Source organism: Octopus bimaculoides, chromosome 14, assembly GCF_001194135.2.
Source record: "Octopus bimaculoides isolate UCB-OBI-ISO-001 chromosome 14, ASM119413v2, whole genome shotgun sequence".
Lineage (NCBI taxonomy): Eukaryota > Metazoa > Mollusca > Cephalopoda > Octopoda > Octopodidae > Octopus > Octopus bimaculoides.
This window is the reverse complement of record NC_068994.1, coordinates 44,142,599-44,151,461: the sequence shown is the minus strand read 5'-3', so window position 1 is coordinate 44,151,461 and position 8,863 is coordinate 44,142,599. Positions and strand designations below refer to the sequence as shown.

The 8,863-nt window shown below is 34.1% G+C and overlaps 1 protein-coding gene across 2 annotated transcripts in view; it reads left to right on the top strand.

Moving 5' to 3' along the window:
* LOC106877753 (protocadherin-18) overlaps nucleotides 1-8,863 on the top strand; it is a 215,124-nt gene that overhangs the window by 111,133 nt on the left and 95,128 nt on the right. Inside the window, exon 1 of one of the 2 annotated variants that reach the window (XM_014926764.2) lies at nucleotides 7,389-7,521. The exons of the other annotated variant lie outside the window; for it this stretch is intronic. The gene's annotated coding sequence lies outside the window, so the exon portion shown is untranslated. Of the gene's footprint in view, nucleotides 1-7,388; nucleotides 7,522-8,863 lie in introns of those variants that run through there. 2 annotated transcript variants of the gene reach the window in all.

The window sequence follows — 8,863 nt, the reverse complement described above, 5'->3', positions numbered from 1 at the left end:
CGTCAACATATGTACTTTTGCTTCTTTTTCACTCTCTTTTTTTTTATATTTATTTTATTTTTACTTTTATTTTTAGACTTTCGTCTGGATGTCAACTATAAATTTTATTTCTTGCTCACTACTTCAACCAGTTTGGTTTTCTTTTATTAAATCACGAATATAACATTTCTGAAATATTATTAAACAAAAAAATAAAAATAATAAAAATAATAAATAAAATAAATAAATAAATAAATAAATAGATAAATAAATAAAAATAAATAAATAAAATAGTGCAGCAGTTAAGAAGACAATAATTCTCAAGAATCAGTTCAATGGTCTATTGGGTTTTTAACAGGTTTAATGAAGGCGATAAAACAATCATTCATTCGATAGAAATAGATGTTAGGAAATAAACTGCCTTTACATGAGTCGCCCAACAATTTCTGTGTTAGAATAAGATCAGGTATTACATGTATCATCACAGTGAAATAGTGAATTGAAGTACTTCAGCTGCGAAATGTCTGACAACAAGCATTAACTTCGTTCCAAGTTCGGCCATACTCGCATAAGAAAGAACAGAACAAGCGTTTTATTGCCGAGCAACGCTACTTGATCATGTAGGTAACAGTAATAACCCGTTAGGTTATTATGAGAGGTTTTTAGATATGTAAGAATTGATTAAAAAATAAATAAAAACACCTCTCCTTCCTTGCTGAAGGAGATTTGGCACTTCTAAGAATAAATGTAAAAACAACGTAGGTAATAATTTTAAACTACACCCAACACAAACATAGTTATGTGTGTGTGTAAAGGAGGGGATGGGTTGCGCCGAGTATTTTAGCCAAAGCCATTTAATTCTGCTGTTTGGGAGAAATACAACCAATACGAAAGGAAAAGATCGATACTTAATCGTGTTAAAACACAGGCATTCCGTTCTGCTGCAAAACATAACCTCACAACTTTCAACTCATGCGAAACAAGTGTAGAGAGTTATCGTTCGCTTTTTATGATGTAGAACTTGCCATAAGGTTATCTCTAGAATGTGAAGATAACATTTTCGAGCCGTCTGAATATATAGATATTCTTAAGAATATATCGGCAGACACTCGTCGATAAAAGAACTTCGGTGTTAGCTCTTTCTACAATTTAGTAATGGTGGAAATCTATGACTTGAAGTAGTTTGGAAAGTCGAGAAGATGATGATATAGTTAGAAGACACTTTTCGCTAAACAGAAAGATTTTATTATGTCAAGTCCATTGTATGCATTGTGTTAGATGGATTTTCGGGGAAGAGACAAGTCAATTGTAGATCTCTTTTACTGATATTTGAAGAACAGGAAAGAGAGAGAGCGAGAGAGAGAACGAATGAGATGGATAGGCACAAGAAAGGAAATTAGAATTTAACCGTCGGATTCTAATTTAAGCTAGTCCGAATCTCGATCGTCATGTTAACATAATGGTCATCGTTGTATTGAGTAGGTGAATAAGATGTCGTCCTCTCGGTTGAGATGTTATGAGTTCCTATCCAGGCATTGTGTTGTGATCCGTGTAAGACATTTATTTATCTTCAGCCACCACGCTTATCTTTGTAGTAGAGCGGGAAAGGAACGGAAAGAAAAGAAGAGCGGGCGAGCGAGAGAGAAAGCGGCGGATTCGGTGGTGGAGCTTTAAAGCTAACTGAAGTAACAAGAGAAGCAAAAATGAAACAAGAGACCGCACATTTTACATTATCTTTTGGATTAATGTATGTGAAGAAGTATAGATTGAATCGTTAGGAGAGTTGGGTGAGGAGAGGATTCGAATTATAACCAAGAGGAACTAACATTATTTTGTTAAACTGGAATTGGAAGTGAGATTCATGTCTATTTTGATATCTACCATTGTTTTATTTTAGTTTCGTTCCTTTTCTGTGTTGAACTCACGATGAAAAAAAAAGATTCAGGTGTTATGGCAAAAACGTATCTCCTACATACGATAATTCATTGAGCTAATTGTCTTTTTTTTTTCACCACATAAATATTTCTAATTAGATATTTTGATATTCATTACATGAAGTACGTTAACATTAACTTGTTTTTCGTGTAGAAGCTATCTTTGAGTAAATAATAAACTTTCTGATTAACTTTTTAAAATATGGCAATATCTTCACACTTACTCCTTTACAACCTTTTACAGCTACATAGTGATCCTTTTGTCAATGATTTGTCAAGTAGGACGAAGTCTATACCTCGCAGAAGAAGTTTAATAAAACTGAAACATGTCGGGAGTTGTCATCCATATTTGTCTAAATGATTAAAATCGTCGTTGAACAAATGTCTCTTTTCTTCTCCGTGTAACGATTTCTTACTAGACTTTTGATATTCATTATATTTAATATGTTAATACTGTCTAACTGAACATTATTTTTCGTGGGGTTGATAATTAAAAATCTGAGTAATTAACCTCAGTGATTTATATTCTTAAATAACCCAGTGGAGCTTATTCAATCCGAAGCCAAGTCAAAATTAAATTCGGAAATACATGAATTATCATCGACTGGAAGAGTTGCTGTCATTGATATCATTCTAGCAACAGCTACAGGAAATATCTCATTGACAAAAACATTTTTAGATAACTCATTTGATTGGTTGAAATTTTTAAATGACCTGTCCCTTAGGATTCTGTAAAATCTAGAATCCGAGGGAACAGATGGCGGTCTATCCCGGTGAAACTAATTATATTAAGAAGAAAGTTCAATGCTTAACTGATGCGAGAAGTGGAAAATTTGACGTTTCGGCTCTTGCGTTTCATCGGAGGTATAAATAAATAGAGCTATCGCTTGGACTGTAGGCTATAACTTTTATTGCCAGATTTTTACTTGCGGCTATATTTTTCTGTTTTTTTCTTCTTTTTGTATGTGTATGTGTGCTTCTGAATAGAAATATTTATAGACATATAATTAATCGTCTGTATATGGACAGAAAACCACAAATGACCAAATCGAATTAGCAACGAAAATATCAACGGTTCGAATCCCATCAGTGATGCTGTCATTTTTTATAGCCAATACACAACTCGACATAACTATTAATTAGTATTAAACAAGTGATAACTCAAACTGTTAGAAATAGCAACTAAATCTTCCTCGATTAACGCTCTAAAAGATTATAAAAAGAATTTATTTGATCTGTTGGGTGTCAGGGTTGATCTGGGTCTAAATGACGGCATTGGCTATGTACTGCTTATATTTATAAGTTGAACGAAGGGTCTTTTTCACTTTTAGTCTTGCATTTCCTGAAAATGCAGTAGGATCAACAAAAGTCTCTCGTAAAAAGGTTTGACTCCAAAACGTGAGTGCATCTTGTTATAAGTAATATGGGGCGAAATGGTTCATTTCTCGAATCAACAGGGTGATACTGTATAAATGAAGGTGAAATCCGGTATGTAAAGAAAACTGGTGGCGTTCAAAGTGAAGGCACGTGGCTTAGTGGTTAGAGCATTCGGCTCAAGATCGTAAAGTCGTGAGTTCAATTCCCGGCGACACGTTCTGTCTTTGAGGAAGACACTTTATTTCACATTGCTCCAGTCCACTCAGCTGGCAAAAATGAGTAGTACCTGTATTTCAAAGGGCCGGCTTTGTCACACTCTGTGTCATACTGAATCTCGTTGAGAACAACGTTAAGGGCACACGTGTCTGTGGAGTACTAGAATCTATACTATCAAAATTTAATTCAGGTTTTCAAACACCTCATTATGTGCTATAGTAGGAGTATACTGGCAATCCATCGATTGCAACGACCAGGGTTCTGATCAACGGAACAACCTGCTCGTAAAATGAACATGCAAGTGGCTGAGCACTCCGCAGACAGGCGTACTCTTAACGTAGTTCTCAGGGAGACTCAGCGTGACAAGGCCGGCCCTTTGAAATACAGGTACTACTCATTTTTGCCAGCTGAGTGGACTGGAGCAACACGAAATGAAGTGTCTTACTCTAGGACACAACACGTCCTCGGGAATTGAACTCACGACCTTGTGATTGTGATCCGAATACCCTTAACACTAAGCCAGGCGCCTTCACTATAGTAGGAGTATGGCAATACCGCTTTTAACTGAGCGGACAATGTGATTTTCTATTTTCAGTTGGAAACTTTTCATTTACGTTTTGATAAAACCATATGCTTATTTATTTAGCCACTCAATAACCATACCTGAGTCCACGTGGCTTGATAGGAAATGAATATTTCATCTTATTAATCAGTTCAAAGAGATGAAATTGCACATAAAACAAGCATCTTATTTCACTCTACATTACTACTTTAGAAGCTTCAAGCAACATCGTAGCAGAGCTTCCAAGCGGTTAGATGAGCAGTTTATTTTAGCAGTGAAATTTATAGTAAAGAGATCATAAGCAAAATGTTATCGAGTTAATATATCATTTCTTTATCGTCTTGGCAACACAGTATAAGACAGTGATAATTCAAAACCTTATTCAACCAGCTATAAGCTATAACAATAATAATGGCAATAAGAACGACAGCAACAAGAAAACAGCAAAATTATGAGTAACTGTCCGAGAAGCAAACTATTGATTTCGTTGTGCTGTTCAATTAGAAGAATGAATGGAATAAAATTGGTCTTCAGCAAGGTTACTGAACTTAACTATGCTTCTACTATATTATCATCTTCCTCGACACATTGATGTTCTAGTCCTTCAAGTTGTGTACAAGTTCGATTTTGAATATGTAATTACAAAGTTTTCACTTGTGCAACTATTTAATCGTAGGTTTTTCTTTATTTCTTTTTGATTTCCTCGTCAAGAACTGTGAGGTTAATTTTCTCGCTAGACTGTGATATCAATAATGTACAAAACTGTAAAATAACGAGGTTATTGCATTACAATATATACGTAGTTCCTTGTATTTAATTTCAAGAAGTCAAATGCGGAAACTGCTGTACTGCTCTGTAGTAATTTATTAGCTATTTCAATATAAAAAGTCAATACTTAATCTATTTTCAGATAAGCTGAAAACTCTGCATGTGATAGTATTCAGGTTTGTTAATTACAGAAAATTCCTTTGCTGTCTGATGAAGTGTAGTTTTAGTCTTCGTTTATCACAGATCGTCTGAGAGAAGTAGCGTAGTCGATGCAACTAATAGAATTCAACGTACTTTTGTGATAAATGACACGAAATAAGTAGGATAGCGTGTCTTGCACGAATTTCTGAAAACAAAGTCATTTAACCTTGTTTATTTAACTTTAACAAAACCTTTGGACTTTGGTTTTAATAAAGAAAATTAGTAACTAAATCTTAATATGTTTTCATTATCTTAATACAAATTGAATAGTCTTCAATGTTAATTTTCATTCTTTTTCCACAATAAGAGTGGGTTTGCTCACAATAAATTTGCAAGCTTGTTTCTCGTTGACTAGACAAAGTTTTGTGTAAAATCAAATTAGAACTTTTCAAATGTTTTGCATATGTTGTCAGTATCACTCGATTTAGTAGATTTGTCTTCTCTATTTTTTTTTTTTTTTTGATGAAATCTATATTCAGTGTTATTAATGAAAATAAAGAAACCTTGTGCTCATGGTAGGAAATGTGACTTTGTTTAGCTATGGAATTCGTAAATTCTTCATTAGCCAAGCCTTGACGTTCTGTCTTCCATCTAATATAATATATATCTATGGTGACTTTTTCAACTCTTTCACTCATAACTAGTCCAGTCCATTACGTTTGTATTTCGTAAATGTGTTGCGTATGTCGTCTACGTCCCCCAGACCATTGATTTGGAAACGACATACGCATTTCTGATGATATCATGGGAATTCTCACACCCCACCCCGAAAGAAAATGTTGGGTGATCGCCTTTTAAGGTAGAGTTGTTGAATAGAGTAGATGCTCACTCCAGAACTCATGCTCAAATATTACTGACCTAATCCTATAATTCTCTATAACTCATTAGAACACGTTAAAAAAGGGATCTATTTTAAAACGGGGGCCACATTTTTCATTAATGTTTTACGTAGTGTTTTTGGTACGGAAAGACTTTCAAATTTCGTATACTTATCTATTTTGTGTTATAGAACAGAAAAATATTTTTGTATTCGAATTTATTTCATGTAAAAAATTGTCTTATTTCGATAATTTCAACCAATCACTGACAAGTATTCAGTTGTTTATATTTACTCCTTTGGCTGATTAAGCGATGTAAAGCGTATTTAATCTCCATACCTTCGTTTTATTTGCTTTTTTCATTTTAAATTTGCTTTAACCCTAACCCTAACCCTAGGGTTAAGGTTAGGGTTAATTGTTTTAGAATCGTTTGTTTATGTAGTCGGCACTTAATGTATATCGGCTGAATGGACGTCAGTGATTGGTTGAAATTACAGAAATACGACAACTTTAACATGGATTAACTTATGGATTTCTTTTTTTTTAAAGAAGACTAAGAGAAAAAGATGTTTTATATGACACATTCTACCAGTGTTCCAAGTTTCAAAGTGTTTCGTTAATGAAAAATGTGGCCCCCGTTTTAAAAAAGATCCTAAAAAGTACTATCGTTACAACATTTATTTAGATATTATAGTGCAATTTAGATATAATAGTGCAGTACTCTTCATATTCCCTGCAGTATCTTGAAAGCTAATACTTATTAATTTCCGACTTTAACATCTATGGTTCATATATTTCCTAACGTTCAGGATTGGCAGATTCATTGGTACCTAACAAAAAAATCTCGTGTAATTACATATGGTGCTTCAAGTTCTGAGTCCAAACCTTAACCAGTTAAAATTTACTTGACATGTTTTTAAGAGTCAATAAAATAAAGTACTAATCAAGCATTGAGGTAGGCTTATATCCCTTTAATGCAGCATAGATGCGATCGAAATTGTTATAGAAGGCTAAGACATAGCAGAAGACTAAAACTACTAAGTGTTGGCATGAGGACAAATACAACAAATTATGGACTTCTAATTTATTCTTATTTATTTTTTTTCCAGTTTAATATCGTTTACTTATGTGTATATTTCAAGCGCCATCGTAGGATTTGTCTTCGTCAATTCTAATGCAAGTTACACTTATCACTTAACATTAACAGTGGGGAAGAAAAATTAAGCTGTTGCGACTGAGTTGTTACTACTTTCTCAATCAAGAAGACTTATGTTATCTAATGTGGCCATGTAGTAACCAGGTGTTTTTAATGTCGACACCGTTCCTAAGCATGCAGTTCGAGGTTATCAATAAAGAACTTATGTGTTAAGTTAATGTTTTAGGTTAATGTTATATTCTTCATATCTTCTTAACACAAGGCGTTTACTACCATTAAATATAGCAATATAGAAAGACTACATTCTTGAAATATCCGTTTGAAATACTATATCTCATTAGAAACGAACTTCTTTCTTTCTATATTTAATTTTCAGGATGGTAGCCTATAACATGGTTAAGTTCTCTGACACAGTTCCAGACAGTTTATTGCCTTTTAGCACCAACGAGTGGACGGACAGATTCAATTGCTTTTCTAGTCAGACCGCCACCAAATTCTTCTGCTTTCTGGGTATGTCTGAATTTCCGATCGATTATTTTGCTTTCATCTCCTCTCTTCTGATGCTGGAATTTCTCACTTGTATCTTTTCACTCTACGTTTTCAACCTATCTTTAAACGTACTGAGTTGGCCATTTTTTTTTTTTAGCATCTCTGGTATTTTATTTTTTGCGTTTTTGTGAGATTGGGAATTATTTTTAATTTGCTTTTTTTTTTTGCGAAAAACATACACATAAGCTAACAGTCTTTCTAATGTGAAAATGTGTTCACAGGTTCTGAATATCCCTTTTTGTACCAGATGTTGCTCAATCATCTGTAATAATTTAACGACCTCGTTTATTTTGTTAGTTTCCTGAATTTCTGGTGGGTTCTCCGTCGATCTCAACGATGCGTATTCAATTTGACCAACTGAATTCCTATTTGTGAAATATATTTAAGCGAGTGAATATTCCACAGGCACATGTCCTCTTAATGCAAATTTCAAATTGAATCTCGTGACAAGGCTGGATTTTTGAGTAAGAGGCACAGTAGAGAAAGAGATAGACAGAGAGAGAGAGGTGAGGAGGGGTATAAGTCAACTGCAGTAACGGAGTAGTACTATAACGACCTTAAAAAGAAAACGGTGAAGTTGGCCTCAGTCGGATTGCAACTCAGACTGCAGAAAGCGGAAAGGAAAACTGCAAAGGTCTCTGACGATTCTGCCAGTCCTCCGCCATCGTGAATATTCTAAGAGTATGTCGTCCATCAATAATTAATAATTAGATATAGCTAAAGCATACGTACGTACATACAGATACTTAACATATAAATACGTACGACCACATAGATACTTAACATATGAATATGTGGTCCTCATCCACCTAATCTAGTAAGTTTTTTTTTTACCACCAACTTAAATTCCTGTGAAAAAATATGTAAGCATTAGCCTTTTGCACGAAACTGCCCCCAAGATATCTGGTCACTTTGTTGTTATTTCTTACATCTAAAACTCTTAACATAGTCCAAACCCTGCGGATCCGAAACACTGTTTACATAGTAACCAGATTGAAACATGCGTAGGCACCTCTTATGCTTATTTTATGTTAATGTATGTTCATTTAAATTTGATTTGTATTAAACTATTTGCTATGTTCTTATTGTGATACAAATAAAATAAATATCCACAATATGTTTTTCTCCTTTTCCTTATAGTAATAATTGTATATTAGACTGTTTATCCTTATATATTGAGAGAATTCTCCCAATATATCACTGATAACACTAGTTGATCTCTGGATTTTATAGTCCCCCTAAGGAGGACACTATATCCTCAAACTGACTGTGTCTGTCTCTCTCTCTCTCTCTCTCTCTCTCT